Consider the following 16,555-nt stretch of genomic DNA (forward strand, 5'->3'; position numbering starts at 1 on the left):
GGAACTGTGCTATATTGCGCATTGCTCAAGTATTCTGTCTCCTTACATGGCAATTTTAAATATTGGCATTTCATTATCAAACAATAATTTACCTTTACAACTTCTTGACTATCCCTTGAATCTGAAGCAAGAACATTCTACTTCCGTCACGTGCTCGCAGTTATCAACCACTTCTAGGGCGTATCAGGTAATCATACTTGGCTATTCCGCTACAGACTTGTTTTATGCATGTCAAATAATAGTTTGTATGTATCGTGTGATTATTTTACCAATTGTTTGGTTAGTGCTTTCCAATTGATATACACCTTAGTTGTCGTCCCCTGGTGTTTGTTTTCAGTTATAATTAGTGTTATCCATACTAATGCAAGTACTGTCTTTCAGGGAGATGCTGAAGCCTCCACCACATTGACAACAACCCTAGATGTTCTTCAGCAGCCCGAGGTATGGATACTGACAGCTCAACTGACCGTGATCATCAGGACTGGAACACTTGTCGTTTGATTGTTCTACACCATGTTTCATTTGTGGTTAGCCGTTGATATGTACTTGTGCGGTCGACCCCAAGCGTGTGTTGTGTTTTCAATATTGTAATCCTTACTAATGCAAATACTATGTTTCAGGCTGTTGTTGAATCGTCAACCCACGCACTTGATGCAGAGCCTGACATTCAAGTAATTCCGATGGAAGCGGGACCATGCGGATACGAATCGGCGCAGCAGCTTTCGGAAGTGTGCACCACATTGACAACAGCCCTAGATATTCTTCAGCAGCATGAGGTATGGATACTGACAGCTCCATCGAGCGTGATCATATAACGTGATTCCATTTGCTATACTTTCTTCCCTATTAACGCAAGTAGTGTGTTTCAGGGAGATGATGGAGCTTCCACTACAATCACAAGATCACATTTAGATGATGCAGATGTAAAGACAACGGAGAAATAAGTCAATTAAATCTGATCATTTTTAAATATTCCTTGATTCTTTTAGATAATGCAACATTTGTGGTTATCTCTTTATATGTACCTGTGCCGTCGACCCCAAGTGTGTGTTATGTTTACGATATTGAAAACCATACTAACGCAAGTACTGTGTTTCAGGGAGTTGCTGATGCCTCCTCTTCAATACAATCATTCGTGGCAGTCCATGTAGAGCCAGAGGTATGTATACTGACATCTCCATCGAACTAGGTCATCAGAGCTCGAATACTTGTCGTTTGATTGTTCCACACAATGTTTAAATCGTGTTTGGCTATTGAGATGTACATGTGTGTTAGTCCTCACGTGCGTTTTACGCTAACAATATTTGATACACAGTAATGAAAATACTATGTTTCAGGGAGTCGATGGAGCCTCATTCCGTGCTGTCTATGCGGATACAGAAAATATAGTCGTTGCAGCGCAAGAGGAAGGGGAGACATGTGGATACGTATCAGAGCAACAGCGTGCAGATGTTGAAGGTCGAGTCAAAACAGTTGTAAAGAAAAGAAACCAAAATAAGGTTAGTTACAAACAATTCATAACTTTAGAAATTTTTTTGTGCTGGGGACTATTTTATGTTTTTTTCCAGTCAATTGTACTATACTTTATCTTGTGTTTAAACTGAACATCCCTTTTCCAATCTGTCCTCTAGTTACTCGTGGGTCTACGAACTATACATACACAGACAGTGAAGTGAATGAGAGATGTTGCTTGCCAGACCATTTACACTATGGAGGAACTATTAATTCAGACGCAGCGTGTTGAGACTTGGGATGCTCATTTCCAATGGCCAGAACATGAAATGAATGTGTGCGGAGAATCCAGCAAAATTGTATTGGACCATTGCTACAGTACGACCTCACAGCCGCAACAACATGATACTGGAAGTATTGAAGATAGCTCTGACGTAGTCGCAGATCAATTCACACAATCTACACCCGCCAAAAAATTGCCACCAAAAAAGCTGTCGACATTGTTGTGTTCTCCCATCAATGTTGAAGTAACACATGTTGAAATGACAGAGAATGAACCAGCAGCAGCATTCACCGTTGCATCAGAACTTGATAGCAGCGATATTTCTTTCAAATGTGGTGCTATGTCCTCAACGTCATAGGCCGAATCAACTTTGACGCAGGATGACAGTCTAATGAAAGAGGGCAAATACATAGTTTTCGACAGTTGTTTGATGGATATTATAAGTATGCTGAAATGTGAGCATTCCGTCAGAGGGAAAGTATGTGGGAAGCCATTGATTCATGTGACTCGTCAAAAACAAGGCAGTAACGTCACAATACATGCCGCCTGTAGATTACATCATACGTTCTCATGGTCTGCACAACCGATGCTGGGGAAACTAACAGCAGGCAATCTACTGTGTGCAGCTGCATCACCTTTTAGTGGCTCCAGTTTTAGAAAGTTAGAGTCTTTCTTTCAGTTTGTGGGACTCCATTTCATTTAAAAAATGCAGTACTACAAATACCAACATGATTATCTATTTCCGGCCATTAGTGATGCTTGGAAAATTGAACAATTGTCTCTAGCAAGTACATTCGAAGGCAAACAATTCAGGCTAGCTGGCGATGGACAGTGCGACAGCCCTGGATTTTCTGCCAAGTACTGCACCTACCACTTTCAGGACATGGATAGTAAGAAAATTGTGAGTTCGGTGGTCGTGCAGGTAACACAATGTACATCCTCAGTGGCCATGGAGAAGCTAGGATTTATAAAATCAGTGGAATATCTGCAATCGAGGGGAATGCACATTGACCTCATAGCCACTGACAGACACGTTTCAATTGCCAAGACAATGAGAGAGCAGTTCCCACATATTAAACATCAATTTGACATATGGCATCTTGCTAAATCAATCAATAAGAAAATCTCGGCTGCAGGAAAAAAAAGGTTTGGAAAGTATTTCAGAGTGGTCCCAGTCTATCAGCAACCATCTTTGGTGGAGCTCCAAAACTTGTGAAGGGTCAGTGGAAATACTACTTGAAAATGGCAGTCACTGATGCACCACTGTACCAATGTGCACCGCTGGTAGAAAACCTACATTTCCACCAATGTGAACATGGCCCTTTATCCCCAGTGGAGGCACGGAAGAAGAAGTGGTTGAATCCATCTTCACCGACACACAAAGCCATTGAGAAGATTGTTTTCGATAAAACTCTATCAAGAGATTTGAGGGGACTGACAGAATTCTGTCACACAGAAGGTTTGGAGGTGTTCCACAATATGTGCCTGAAGTACAGGCCAAAGCGCTTGCATTTCAGCATACAGGGCATGAGACATAGGACTCTATTTGCCGTCTTGGCCCATAACGAGAATCTCGGCCGTGAACAATCTAGGACTAAGGGTAATGTAAGGATGCCTCGCTACACCAAGGCCTTTTCAAAAAGAAGTAAGCAATGGGTGATCAAACGAGTCTATGAGGAAATGGAGTTCGACTTTGTCAAAAGCCTTATTGTTGCTGTATTAGAGAAGCACAGATATGAAATTTTGAACGTTTCTGTGCAGAGCACTGATCCATTGCCACCCAACATTGCCACTGTGCCATGTCCACCCAAAGGAGAGCTGGTTGTGAAGTACAAATCCCGGTTTAAATAATTGTAATACGATTGTCTTTTTGTAAATAAATGTTATTGTACAGTGTGCATACAAAGTACGCTAACCCTAACCCCTACCTTCACTATCCTGGGTGTCGAACTACCTGGGTGTCATCTTTGAATTCTCTCTCTATTCACCTTATATTGCTGACCTTGTCTATTTGTGTATCTATATATTTTTGTTGATGTAACTAATTTTTGCAATCTCTTATAAATTGCTGGGCACTGTTAACCAAGGGGAGGCTTGCGTATTGCAAATAATAAAACAAACAAACAATAAATCTCACTTTCAAATCAACTGCTCGGGTACTTTATACTTTCACCTGACCTTCCCCAAAAAATTAAAAGTCTCAATAGTTATGGTTCTTTGGGGCTTCGAAGCTCGCAGACAACGAGGACAAAATTGGGGCCTTAGAACACGCCAAGCGAGCCGTTGCAGATGGGAGAGAAGCCAGTTCGCATTTGCACATTGAGGCGCACTACATAGATGGATGCGAAACTTCAAGTTCTCACAGATGGCTTTACTACGGGATGTTGCAAAGAAAGAATGTTTGCTAATTTCTAGTGAAGGTCAGCGGCTTTGATTTTCAGCTCGCGCCCTGAAGAGGCCCACAACTCGCACTGGCAGTATAAGGTTCTATTGTTTTTTGACCTTGAGAGACAGGGACCATGCAGAAAGAACTTCATTTGAAAGGAGGTTGGGGGGTGCAATAATGTTTGAGACGATAAGGCAGAACATTCTTAAACTAGACCGAGTTTCATGTTAGTTCAGTATACGAAAAATCGTTGTCAAGAGCACAGTGGGATTTACGGACTGCATTACGCAGCGACACAATGGAAATTGCAAATATAATGTAAGTAACTCTTTAGACGCTTTTATACCGGAATGAAGAATTAATGAATGTATGCATGAATAAATGAATGAATGAAGAGCTTTGAAAAGGTTTGTGGGATCGTCCTTGTAGCGGGCACATGGGCATGCAGGTCCACATTCCACACGCATGTAGACAAAAAGTCGTTTCTCATTGTGTACCAACCTCGATTTATTTAGTTAGTTTTCTCATTGATTTTAGAGCCGAACATACTCCATTGCACTATACTTGAAAGCAAATAGTTTCAGCTCGGCCGTAATAAATAAAATGAATAATATTACTAAAGATCGGCTGGCGAGACTAATTATAAATTTTATGTTTTCAAAATAGGTACATACTCCCGTATTGCCCCTGCCACCAGTTTCAGACACCGGCAGACGGTTTCTTCAGCCGCCAGCTGCAGCTTAATGTAAACAACTGCACCATTCTGATGATCTTATGGGATGATCGCCAAGGGCCCATATGCCCTTACGCAGTACTAGCGGCTAGAAGCAACATATCAACCTTTACGCTAGCCTAGTGCCTACTTGATGGAACAGCCTTGCGGTTCAACGTGCGACAAAAGTGCCTCTTTCAACGAAAACCAACACCCTGTGTACCATAAAGGAACAGCGCATGAAACACAATAAAATTTTAAGGATTTGCGGATAGAGATAAAAGAAAATAAATGACTTTCGGAGTTCATATGTCAATTGCTGAATATTCTATAAACATTTAATGTCAAATAAATGTACTTTACCAAATTTACTGTGTTGCTGTTTGATTTTAAAATACAGTTTCATATTCCGAATTGTGGCGCGCTGTGTTGTGAGCTGATCTGTGTTGGTTTCCGGGTTCTGTGTGAAGTCGCGTAGAAGACGACTGGGCGCGTTTGCCTACGCAGCACAGTAACGTCACGGAGAGAGGCGGGGAATATGAATGTTTCGATAATGTCAGGCTCAGGGGCGGGGGATATGATTTAGTGCCGCAAAAGCAGGTCAGCCAGGGCGATGGGGGAAATGATAGGATTATGACAAAATGGCAGCTCCCTGATGCCTGTTTTCGCGTGCGTTTAATGGACGAAAACTCGGATAAGGTCCATAGGAAATTTTTCTAAAATCGAGCGACTTAGGCTTAAAAACACATGGCCGACCCGTAGGGGCAATAACATTTTTTGACTGAACCATTCCTTTAATTAACAAGTCCTATACAGAGTGTATATAACCGCTACAAAATGGACAGTACGATAAAGTTTACATTACATCCAGAACAAGACTGCGCAAGTCAAGTGGACGCGGCAAGCAAACAACAGAGAGTGTCCACCGATGGAAGAAAGTAATGGAGTACTGTATGTTATGGAGTGGGTGTGGCAAGGAACTACAAAGAGTATCCACCGATGGAAGAAACAGTGTCAGCAGTGATGCCCTTTGGTCGGTCTACAGTGCGACCAAGTGCAAGCAGAGAGAAGAAAATGGATATGTGTATCCTTTTTGAGTAATGTGTACATCTAGGGAAATGGATGGTGTTCAGTTAAGAGATGCTGCAGTAGCAACTGTGATGTGTCTTATGATTAGCAGCGGCGATGTAAGATAGGAGGAATGAGTATGCAAATATTTTAGATAAACAGTAGATTTAACATTTGAGGAATTTGCAGCATTTAGGTCACTGCAAGTGACATGGACTTTAAGTATGGAGTAAATGTATGGCTATGGACAGTTGGACATTTAGCTGCATTGTGTTTGTCACTGTGTAAGAGTGGTTTGGTTATGGTTGAAGGTTTAGTTTTGGTTGAAGGTTGGTCTAAATATTTTGAGGATTTGCAGCATTTAGGTCGCTGCAAGCGACATGTACTTTTAGTATGGAGAAAATGTATGGTATGCTACAATACTAGTATGATGAATGGCGTTTCTCAAATTGTTTAGTTTGAATTTTTTTTGAGGATTTTCAGCATTTAGGTCTCTAAATTGCGACATGGACTTTTAGGGGTGCATTTGGTTTGGGCTTCATGGTATATATAATATCTTAAGAAATGCATCCATTTATATGTATAGAACAATGCAATGTGAACTGCACATTGTGTGTGATGTGTGGTGTACTGTATGGAACATCTGAATTGATCCGGGAAGTTTAGTTATTTTGGGGGTAGCGCCTTCAATTATCCCTTGTATGGGTGTCGATACGATTGTCTGGTGATTGCGGGGGTAGCGCCTCCCATGTGTTTGGTTTTGGGTGAAGCTTATGTGTGATTTATAAATATGATTTTGCTTATGGCGTGTGAGTGCCAGGTCAGCATGTTTTTGTCTTCCAAATGTGATTTCTGGGGGTAGCACCTTCAGTTATGTTTTCAGTATGGGTGTGGAATGGTACTACACAAGGGCATTTGGGAGGTAGTGCCACGTAATGTGGTGTCTGGGGGTAGCGCCTCCAGTACAGTATGGGCGTGATTGTGATGAGTCGCACAGGGTTAAACAGTTTATGTCTGTTTATGGTGGTAGCACTACCAGATATGTCGGGGCATGTCTATAATGAGGTTATGCATGGTTATCCCACGTATGGTTGTGTGAGGTGGTAGCGCCACCAATTGTTGGGGCTTGACTGAGGTTGGTCATCCGAGGTCAATAGTTTGGTATCTGAGTGGTAGCGCCCCCAGTATGTGTAGGGCTGTGACTGCAGTAAAGTCACGCATGGTGAGGGGTATGTGTGTACGGGTGGTAGCACCCCTGGTGTTGGTATGGGCGTGTCTGTGGTATTAGGCATTGCATGGTCACACATTACCCCGACTTTGTGGTTTATTTACCACAAATAATGTATTTTTCTGTTCTCTGTGCATGTGCTCTTTTCACCCCATCAGGGTCCGGAGTGAGACAGTGATATTGGTTGGTCCTGGTGTGCCTGGCCAGTGCATCGGGTATGAGGTGAGTGGTAGAGTTTCAGAGCATGTGTTGTGTGCTATCCCTGATGATGTGAGCCGGTGTGAATGTTCTTATGTTGGTGTGTGTGGAGGTGTGTTGTGTAATGTCGTATGTTGGTGTGTGTGGAGGTGTGTTGTTCAATGTCTTGCGCTGTTGTCGGAAGAGGGGAGATGTGTTGTGTAATGCTTTGCTGTGGGTGATGTGCAATGTGAGGGGAGGAGATGTGTTGTGTATGGCTTGGCTTTGCAGAAGGAATGTAGTGATGTCATGTGGAGTGTTTATGCCTGAGTGATGGAATGCATCGGTGAATGTTCTAACCTGGTCAGTTGGTGAGCCCTTTGCCTGGGTGATGGGCTGCCAGTGTTTCTATTGTCCTATATGTAACTTACTTGACTCCTATGAAGATGTCTATGAAGCTGGAAATAAACCTAGCATGTCAACCTAAGAATGCTGGGAGCTGCTTCGTAACAGATTCTTAATTAAGCGCGCGTGGACCTGGCAATTTTCCAGCATGTCTGACTGAGGGCTAGTTTACATGTTTATGTCAAAATATTTTGGTATCTTGAACAGTGGTTGAAATGGAAAAATTGAAAGGGGGATCCCACAAGGGACAGAGTTCTGAGGTGGTGAAGTTCAGAGGAGCGGAGCTGGCAGTTGAACGCCACTCAAATGTAGTTCAAAATAATAGTTTAAAAATCGAGCAATTTTTTTCATGCTGCTCCTTTTCAAACTCCACACTGTACATCAATTCCACATTAAATCATTTCCATGGCAGTGGTGCACCAAAATATGTTATCATTGCCACTTTAAAATCGCTTTGGATCCCATCATCTGATAAGGTGTGAAGCAAGCTGCAAGCATTGGGGTAGGGCTTACATGTGTAAGGCAAGACCTAGGCAACCATACAATAAAAACACTCTAAGGAAAAAGGCTAGGTGTACCTCTTTGCAAGGAAAACAAGGTTTATTTTGTCTACAAAAAGGAAAAAGGTGACAGAATGTCCCATAGAACCAAACTGACACAGAGCTCTCTGTTAGTTCAAAGGCAGTATGAGTTTTTAAAGAATGAGATCATCACTCGTGATGTAAAACAGTGTGAAGACCCCACGCTCATTGGCTACCACCTATATACTACCAGTCCCCTATAGTCCCCTATAGTACCTCGACCGAGCCTATCCTAATCTGCCCCTGCCCTCTAAAACGTGGTCCTCCTACTCCATCACCTTGGTTCGTGCTACTTGATTGGTGAGTTTACCTGGAATGTTACCCACCCCTTTGGCCTACTCACATGGAATGTGTAATGCTGGAAATGCATCGGAGGGACCGGGCCTCCGTATCCTTGTCCTTTACTGCTTTTTATCGTGTGTTCTGTTGTGTTTTCCGTGCAGGAGTTCATGTGGGACTCCTGGTGGTGCAGCTCTCTCTCCTTTGGTTTGGTGAATGGACCCGTGGGATACCCTTATGGCACCCATGGGTAGGGGCACAACCCTGTGCCCCTATTGTATGTTTTTGGGCACCTATGTGTGACCCACAGAGCATGGTACGGGCTGCTGGCAGCTCCGTGCTGAAATGACTGGTGCCCTGAGCGTCCTCCATTTTGGGATGCCCAGGCCCTGTCATTGGAATCGGTAGATTCCTGATGGAGACAAAATGGCCTCCATGGCCTCTTGCCTTCCATCACCTGTTACCCTGATCTTCCCGAAGTCCTGGGAAGCCCTGCCTCTGTCCCTTCCCCCTGACTAGCTGGTGGGTGGAAGTTCCGTATATGGTAGTGTGGGGAAGTGCCGACCAGACTGCCTGGAGCCTTTGCAACGACCGTATGTTGTGGGTACGCCTGTGGGTGGGACCTGGGTGAATGGAGTGTGTGAATATACATTCTATGTTGTGGCTGTCTAGTATCTGGTGTTTGACACAATGGTTGAGACAGCCCTGCCCGAAAACGGTATGAATGCAGCTTTGAGTGTTGAATGGCTCGGTACTTGTCCCAATACACATAACTTGTTGTGAGTGTCTGGAGAGAAGTGAATGGCCTGAATACCTTGTGTGCCTGATTGGCTACCTGACTGCATGAATGCCCGTAGTCATGATTGGTTGCTTGAGTATGACCCAGCGGAATGAATGGGAAATCAACGGTATATCTGGGGACCTATCACTGCTAGGAATTGTGTTCAGAAGCTGAAGTCCACTATGACGAGTATCTGCAGTGAAGCTTAACCTTGAGCCCTGCTGGACGAGAAGAATTGCAGTTGCTCTCCTTCGCAATCGGAAAGCTGCTGTGCTTCAAGGACTGACCCAGAGCGGACCTGGTAAGGCGCCCTCTTCCCGAGCTACGAGGGACGATCATGCACAGCTGATTTTTGCCTAAACTCCCTGGTAGTCAGACCTTCGACAGGCTGCCGACCCGATATGGGGACTGCTGCAGAACTCCAAGGAGACGCGCCCGGACTGTTGTCCGCCACTGTCGACGACCGCCGTCGCCGACTGGCGCTGCCATGCTCCCGTTGCCTAAGAACTTCATTGATCCAAGGACGCTCTCGTCCGCATCGTCGCCGCCTTAACCTGCTGGAGAAGGCCTGACCGTTGACACGCCGAGGAGCATCCACCGGTGGGTTTCCCGCCACCCAAAGACCACAGAGACGCCGACGACTCGACGCCCTTTCTGGGCCACAGTTCTTCAACTCTTTGCGGTCCAGAACTATCGACACTGAGGTGCCCCGCACGCCTCTCCCTTGCAGGACATTTACGCTTCCCCGTCAACGAGCACTGCTAGGAACGACACAGCTACTTCACCGTCGTAGCTCGACCTGTTCTCTGTCGGAAGTTCGACGACCCGTGACTCCTGCCTGAGAGGGAGGACACTCCAGAAGGGTTGTCGATTTCCCCGACGAGGAATGCTACAATGCCAAGGTACTTTGGGGTTGCTGAACTATTGGACAGTCTAGTGGGAACAAAATATGGACTGGGCTTGTATCTTTCTTCTACAGGTTGCCCAGGTAGGGGGATCTCCACACAGTGCTGTATTTAATGGTAGTTACCAGAATTCTGCTTTCCTTCTTCTCTCTACTGCTGGTTTTCGTCTTTATTTTGATCTGTGTGTCATTCTGACCGTATGCACTTTAATAAGATCTAATAACGTTAGTGGTACCACTTTAGAATTGTACATATTTACCATTGTTGATTTTCGAAGCACAAAGTGAGTTATCGTGATCGTGTATGTGTTTTAACCGATACAGTGTGTGGACATTCCTTCGTGGGTGCTAGGGGACTACACTGTACTTAAGAACCAGCTTGCATCACCTCCCAAGAAGCTAGGCCTTGATTGCTCGACCACAACTACCAATACTAGAGAATCTTGGCAGGGGTCTCTGTGTCTCTCCTCTACCATATAGAGAGCAGAAGTAAAGACCCCCCCCTCCGGTCTTTACAGCTGGTGGCAGCAGTGGGATGCTTATGGTTTTAATACTCAGTGTATAACCGTGCCACTTACGAGGGATATCTGCACTTTGTTAAATTAAGGTTTAGTCGTGTACAAGATAACTGCATTACAAGCAATGGAATCTATTGTGAATGGTAAATTGACTCGGATGAGCTTAGAGGCTCTCCAGAGTGCTTGTGAAGCCAGGGAATTAGACTTTGTGGATAAGTCTACGGCTGAGCTGATAGCTGCCCTGGTGGACTACCAGATCGATTGTGAAACTCTTGAAGGGGGGGGTGCAACCAATGAGGACTCTACCACAGGGGTTGTCGCAGAAACTGATTCTGGGAATGCCACTCTTCCTGCTGCCTCTGTTCCGAACCCCAGTAATTCTTTAGAGCTTGAGCTATTGAGGATGAAGTTAGCCTTTGAATATCGCAAGTTGGAACTAAATGCTGAGCTTAAGAAAGAGGAGTTGGCACAGCAAGTGGAGCTCAAGAACCGGGATCTTAAGTTAAAAGATAGGGATCTTGAATCAAAGTTAAGGTCCTTGAACTCAAGAACCGGGACACTGAATATCAGCGAATCCAGCTAGAGAAAGCTTGAGTGGAGACTTCAGCGAAACCAGTTGAGAGTGTCAGGTCCCCAGCAACCAAGTTTACGAAAGATTTGGTTGGTGTCTTTGCGGAGGGTTCTGATATCCTCCAATGGATTGAAGCTTTTGAAATGGCTTGTGCAATTCACAATGTTGATCAGAGAGATTGGGCTAAGTGTTTGTTAAGCATAGTGCCTCAAACTGGATATGACTGTATTCTGAAACTGAGTGTGGAAGAAAGGGGTCAGTATGAGTGCATGAAGTCTGCCTTAATCACCAAGTTTGGCAAAACACCTACCCAATATCTTAAATGGTTCAGGGATTTTAAGAAACAAGAGAATGTGTCTTGGGTTCACTGGGTGAGTGCTGCGCACATGAACATGATGGGGTGGATTGATGGTTACAAAGTGAAAACGTTTGTTGAATTGTCTCACCTCCTGTTTTTTGAGCATTTTTCGGAAGCCTGTTCACCAGAGCTGGGTCAGTATGTTGCTGACCAGAACATTTTGGACCCATTTAAGCTGGCTAGGTTGGCTGACAAGTGTGTCTCCCACCAGGTGTCCCCTAAGGACTCCAGTGGGAAGGACAAGGACAAAGAAAAGGGGGCCTCTCAGAAAGCTGAGGAGTCCCAAAAGCAATCACACTCGGTAAACCAAAACCTTCCTCTCCGAAGACCCAAAAACCTAGTGGGGATACATCTGTTGTAGGTGGGAGTAAGAGTAGTGATCTGCCTGCTGCAAAGCAGGGTCCCAGTGGTTCCAGTACCATACCCCTCATGCCCGGCACATGCTGGGATTGTGGGGCTCTGGATCACGGAAGGGGTGACCCCAAGTGTAAGGGTAAGGTACTTGGAGTCCAGGCAGTCAGCCTGACCTATCCCTAATCTATACCTGAGGCGGAGGCCACCGTCCTCCCCTCATCTACTGGGATCACATTTGGTGCTCCCGTAGAGATTTCCTTAGTGTCCCTTGGGGCCTGGGACCAATACGCAGAAGTACTGGTGACTATCCCGCAAAATACTCACAGGTTTTTGAGAAGTGTCCTCTTGAATAGCCAGCCTTCTACTGGTTTGAGAGACACTGGGGCAAGCATGACAGTGGTGGACAGGACCCTGCTCAAGCCAGAGGACTATGTAGGCGCTCCTCTGAGAACCACCAGGTTAGCTGGTGGGCCTCCCAAATTTTCGCCTGTAGCCTTAGTCAACATTACGATTGGAGACAAGACAGCAAAGCTTCTGGTCCTGGTTCAGGACAACATGCCTGCGAATATTTTGTTGGGAAACGATTTGGTCGAATTGGGGATAATCACGGTTGGCTACCCATGGCTGCTGTGGCAGTCACCCGATCGCAGGTCACACCGGGTCCGGCTGCGAGCCCGGTATCCTTGCCAACGGGGAAACCCAAGGCACGAAAGAAACGGAAGAGTAAGAAAGCTGCCTCTGTGGAGTGAGCCCCTACTCCTCCCGCTGTTCCGACAGCACCCATTGGGATCCATGCTCCGGACGGGCTGGGTCCAGTGGTAAATCCTGTCTCAACTCCTGTGGGAGACAAGCCAGAAGACTTTCCTGTGAGAGAGGCTCTTAACCCGGAGGATCATCCCAACCTTCAATGCTTGTTGGCTGAAGGGGGACCCTCCCGGGCAGACTTCTGTAAGGGACAGAGAGAGAGCCACTCTCGAGGGTCTGAGGACACAGGCCCTGTCCCAGGCACAGGGAGAAGTGCCTAGGACATTTCGGATTTATTGGGAGGGTGAGCTCCTTGTTAGTGAGCCCACTAAGCCTGAACCTGGTGCCCTCAAGAGGTTGGTGGTACCCCAGGTTTACCGGCACTTCCTGCTGCAGTTGGCGCATGAGGTGCCCTTGGCTGGTCATCTTGGTACCAAGAAGACTAAGCAGAGGCTCTCTGCCCATTTCTACTGGCCACGGATGGGAGTAGAAGTGGAGTCCCACTGCAGGATTTGCCCAACTTGTCAGTTGTCTGGCAAGACTGGAAGCAGAGTCATCGCCCCACTGCAACCGTTGCCAGTGGTGGGCACACTGTTTGAGAGGGTTGGCATTGACATCGTCGGTCCCCTTGACCCTCCCACGTCGGGTGGACATCAGATCATCCTAGTTTTGGTAGATCATGCCACCAGGTACCCTGAGGCTATACCCCTTCGGACGGTTATGGCCAAGGTGGTTGCCAGGGCTCTCCTGGGCATTTTCACCCGTGTTGGATTCCCTAAGGAGGTTGTCTCTGATAGAGGATCCAACTTCATGTCGAGTTACATGAAAACCATGTGGAAAGAATGCAGAGTATCTTACAAATTCTCCACCTCTTACCACCCCAGACCAACGGTTTGGTCGAGAGATTTAACAAAACTCTCAAGGGCATGTTAGGCGCTTTAGAAGTGCCCCTCAGGAAGAAGTGGGATCTTCTCCTGCCATGCCTGCTGTTTGCTTACAGAGAGGTACCTCAAGAGGGTGTTGGTTTCAGCCACTTTGAGTTATTCTTTGGACATCCTGTGAGGGGCCCCCTCGCCTTAATCCGAGAAGGTTGGGAGGCCACCCCTCCAGGTCCCGCCAAGCAAGTGGGGGACTATATGTTAGGCCTCAGATGGAGGATGACACAGATGATGGGTCAGGCAACAGCGAACCTTAAGGCCAGCCAGGAATTGAATAAGTACTGGCATGACCTTAAAGCATTGCAAGTGGATTGGACTCCGGGACAGGAGGTCCTCGTGATGGAGCCTACCAAGCCTCGGGCTTTGGCGGATAAATGGACTGGACCCTTCAGGATAATCTCCAAGATGGGTGAGGTCAATTATCTGGTTGTCATGGGGGCCTCTAGGGTAGCCCCTCAGATATTCCATGTTAACACGCTCAAGCCTTTCCGCAGGCGGGCTGAAGTCTCATGCCTCTTGCTAGCTTCAGGGCAAGAAGAGGATGAGAGTGAGCCCCTTCCTAATTTGCTGCATAGCAACCCTCAGGATGGCTTCGTGGAGGGAGTGCATCTCTCTCCCGATCTGATGACAGAGCAGCAGAAGGCCTGCCGGGCTTTGCTCCGGCAGTACGCCTCTCTGTTGTCACTGACACCAGGCCTTACACCGTGGTGTAGGCACGAGATTGACACTGGTGACAGTGTGCCGGTCAAAAGCAGGTGCTACCGTATGTCAGATACCGTCAAGAACTACATCCAGGCTGAGGTCGCCAAGATGTTGGATCTGGGTGTTATTGAACCCTCAACCAGTCCCTGGTCCAGTCCCGTGGTCCTTGTCCCCAAGGCAAGTTCCCAGGCAGGTACAAAATATTGGAGGTTCTGTGTGGACTACTGAGGAGTCATTGCCGTCACCAAAACTGACGCGCACCCTTTGCCCCAGGCTAATGAGCTTGTGGACACCATAGGGGCTGCCAAATTTCTGAGCACCTTCAACCTTATCTCAGGCTATTGGCAAATAGCTCTGACGGACCATGCCAAGGAAAATACAGCGTTCTCAACACCAGAGGGACTCTACCAGTTTAGAGTCATGCCTTTCGGCTGAAGAACACCCCTGCCACTTTCCAGAGATTAGTCAACCATGCGCTCAGTGGGCTGGAAGCCTTTTGTGTGGCTTACTTAGACAACATTGCCGTCTACAGTTCCACCTGGGAAGAGCATCTGAATAAAGTGTTGCAGGCGTTAAAAAGGGCTAACCTCACTATCAAGGCCACCAAGTGCCAGATCGCTCAGGGGAAAGTCACCTATCCTAGTCATGAGGTAGGAATGGGTCAAATCCAACCTCTTCCCAGTAAAGTACAGGATGTACATGACTGGGAGACTCACACTACTCAAACCCAGGTGAGAGCCTTTCTGGGACTCACTGGGTATTATCGCAATTTCATGGCAGACTATGGAACCATAGCTGCACCCCTGACAGCGTTGACTTAGCCCAAACAACCTAGGAGGGTTAATTGGACTGAAGACTGTCAGAGGGCCTTTGATGGCTTGAAAGGAAGTCTGTGTCGGGCACCCGTGGTGTGTTTGCCTGATTACAGCAAGCCCTTTAACGTTCAAACTGAAGCCTGCGACACAGGAATTGGAGCTGTCTTGTCCCAGTTAGATGACAAAACAAGAGAACATCTGATCATATTCAACAGTAGACAACTTAAGGGTAGGGAACTTAGGTGGGCTACTGTTGAAAAGAAATGTTTTAGTATTGTTTGGAGCCTTAGGCGTTTTAGACCCTACCTTACCGGGTCTACCTTCAAGGTCCAAACCGATCTTAAACCTCTAAAGTGGCTTATGCAGATGAAGGGTGAAAACCCGAAACTGCTCAGGTGGTCCATTAGTCTGCAAGGACTAGACTTTACCATTGAGCACAGACCAGGGAAGAGTCACGATAATACAGATGGCCTTTCCAGAAGGTATGTTGACTGTCTGAATGAGGGTGCCTATCCCATGGGAGATTAGGCACCCTCCACCTCAGTCTGGGGGGGCGACTGTGATGCTGGAAATGCACCGGGCCTCCATATCCTTGTCCTTTACTGCTTTTTATCGTGTGTTCTGTCATGTTTTCCACGCAGGAGTTCATGTGGGACTCCTGGCGGTGCAGCTCTCTCTCCTTTGGTTTAGTGAACGGAACCGTGGGATACCCTTATGGCACCCATGGGTAGGGGCACAATCCTGTGCCCCTAGTGTATGTTTTTTGGCACCTATGTGTGACCCACAGAGCAGGGTACGGGCTGGTGGCAGCTCCGTGCTGAAATGACTCGTGCCCTGAGCGTCCTCCATTTTGGGATGCCCAGGCCCTGTCATTGGAATCGGTAGATTCCTGATGGAGACAAAATGGCCCCCATGGGCTCTTGCCTTCCATCACCTGTTACCCTGATCTTCCCGAAGTCCCGGGAAGCCCTGCCTCTTTCCCTTCCCCATGACTGGCTGTTGGGTGGAAGTTCTGTATATGGTATTGTGGGGAAGTGCCGACCAGACTGGCTGGGGCCTTCGCAATGACCGTATGATTCGGGTACGCCTGTGGGTGGGACCTGGGTGAATGGAGTGTGTGACGAATATACATTTTATGTTGTGGCTGTCTAGTATCTGGTGTTTGACACAGTGGTTGAGACAGCCTTGCCCGAAACCGGTATGAATGCAGCTTGGAGTGTTGAATGGCTCGGTACTTGTCCCAATACACATAACTTGTTGTGAGTGTCTGGAGAGAAGTGAATGGCCTGAATACCTTTT

Source organism: Ambystoma mexicanum, chromosome 5q, assembly GCF_040938575.1.
Source record: "Ambystoma mexicanum isolate Mex_15411 chromosome 5q, UKY_AmexF1_1, whole genome shotgun sequence".
In the NCBI taxonomy this organism is placed as follows: Eukaryota; Metazoa; Chordata; class Amphibia; order Caudata; family Ambystomatidae; genus Ambystoma; species Ambystoma mexicanum.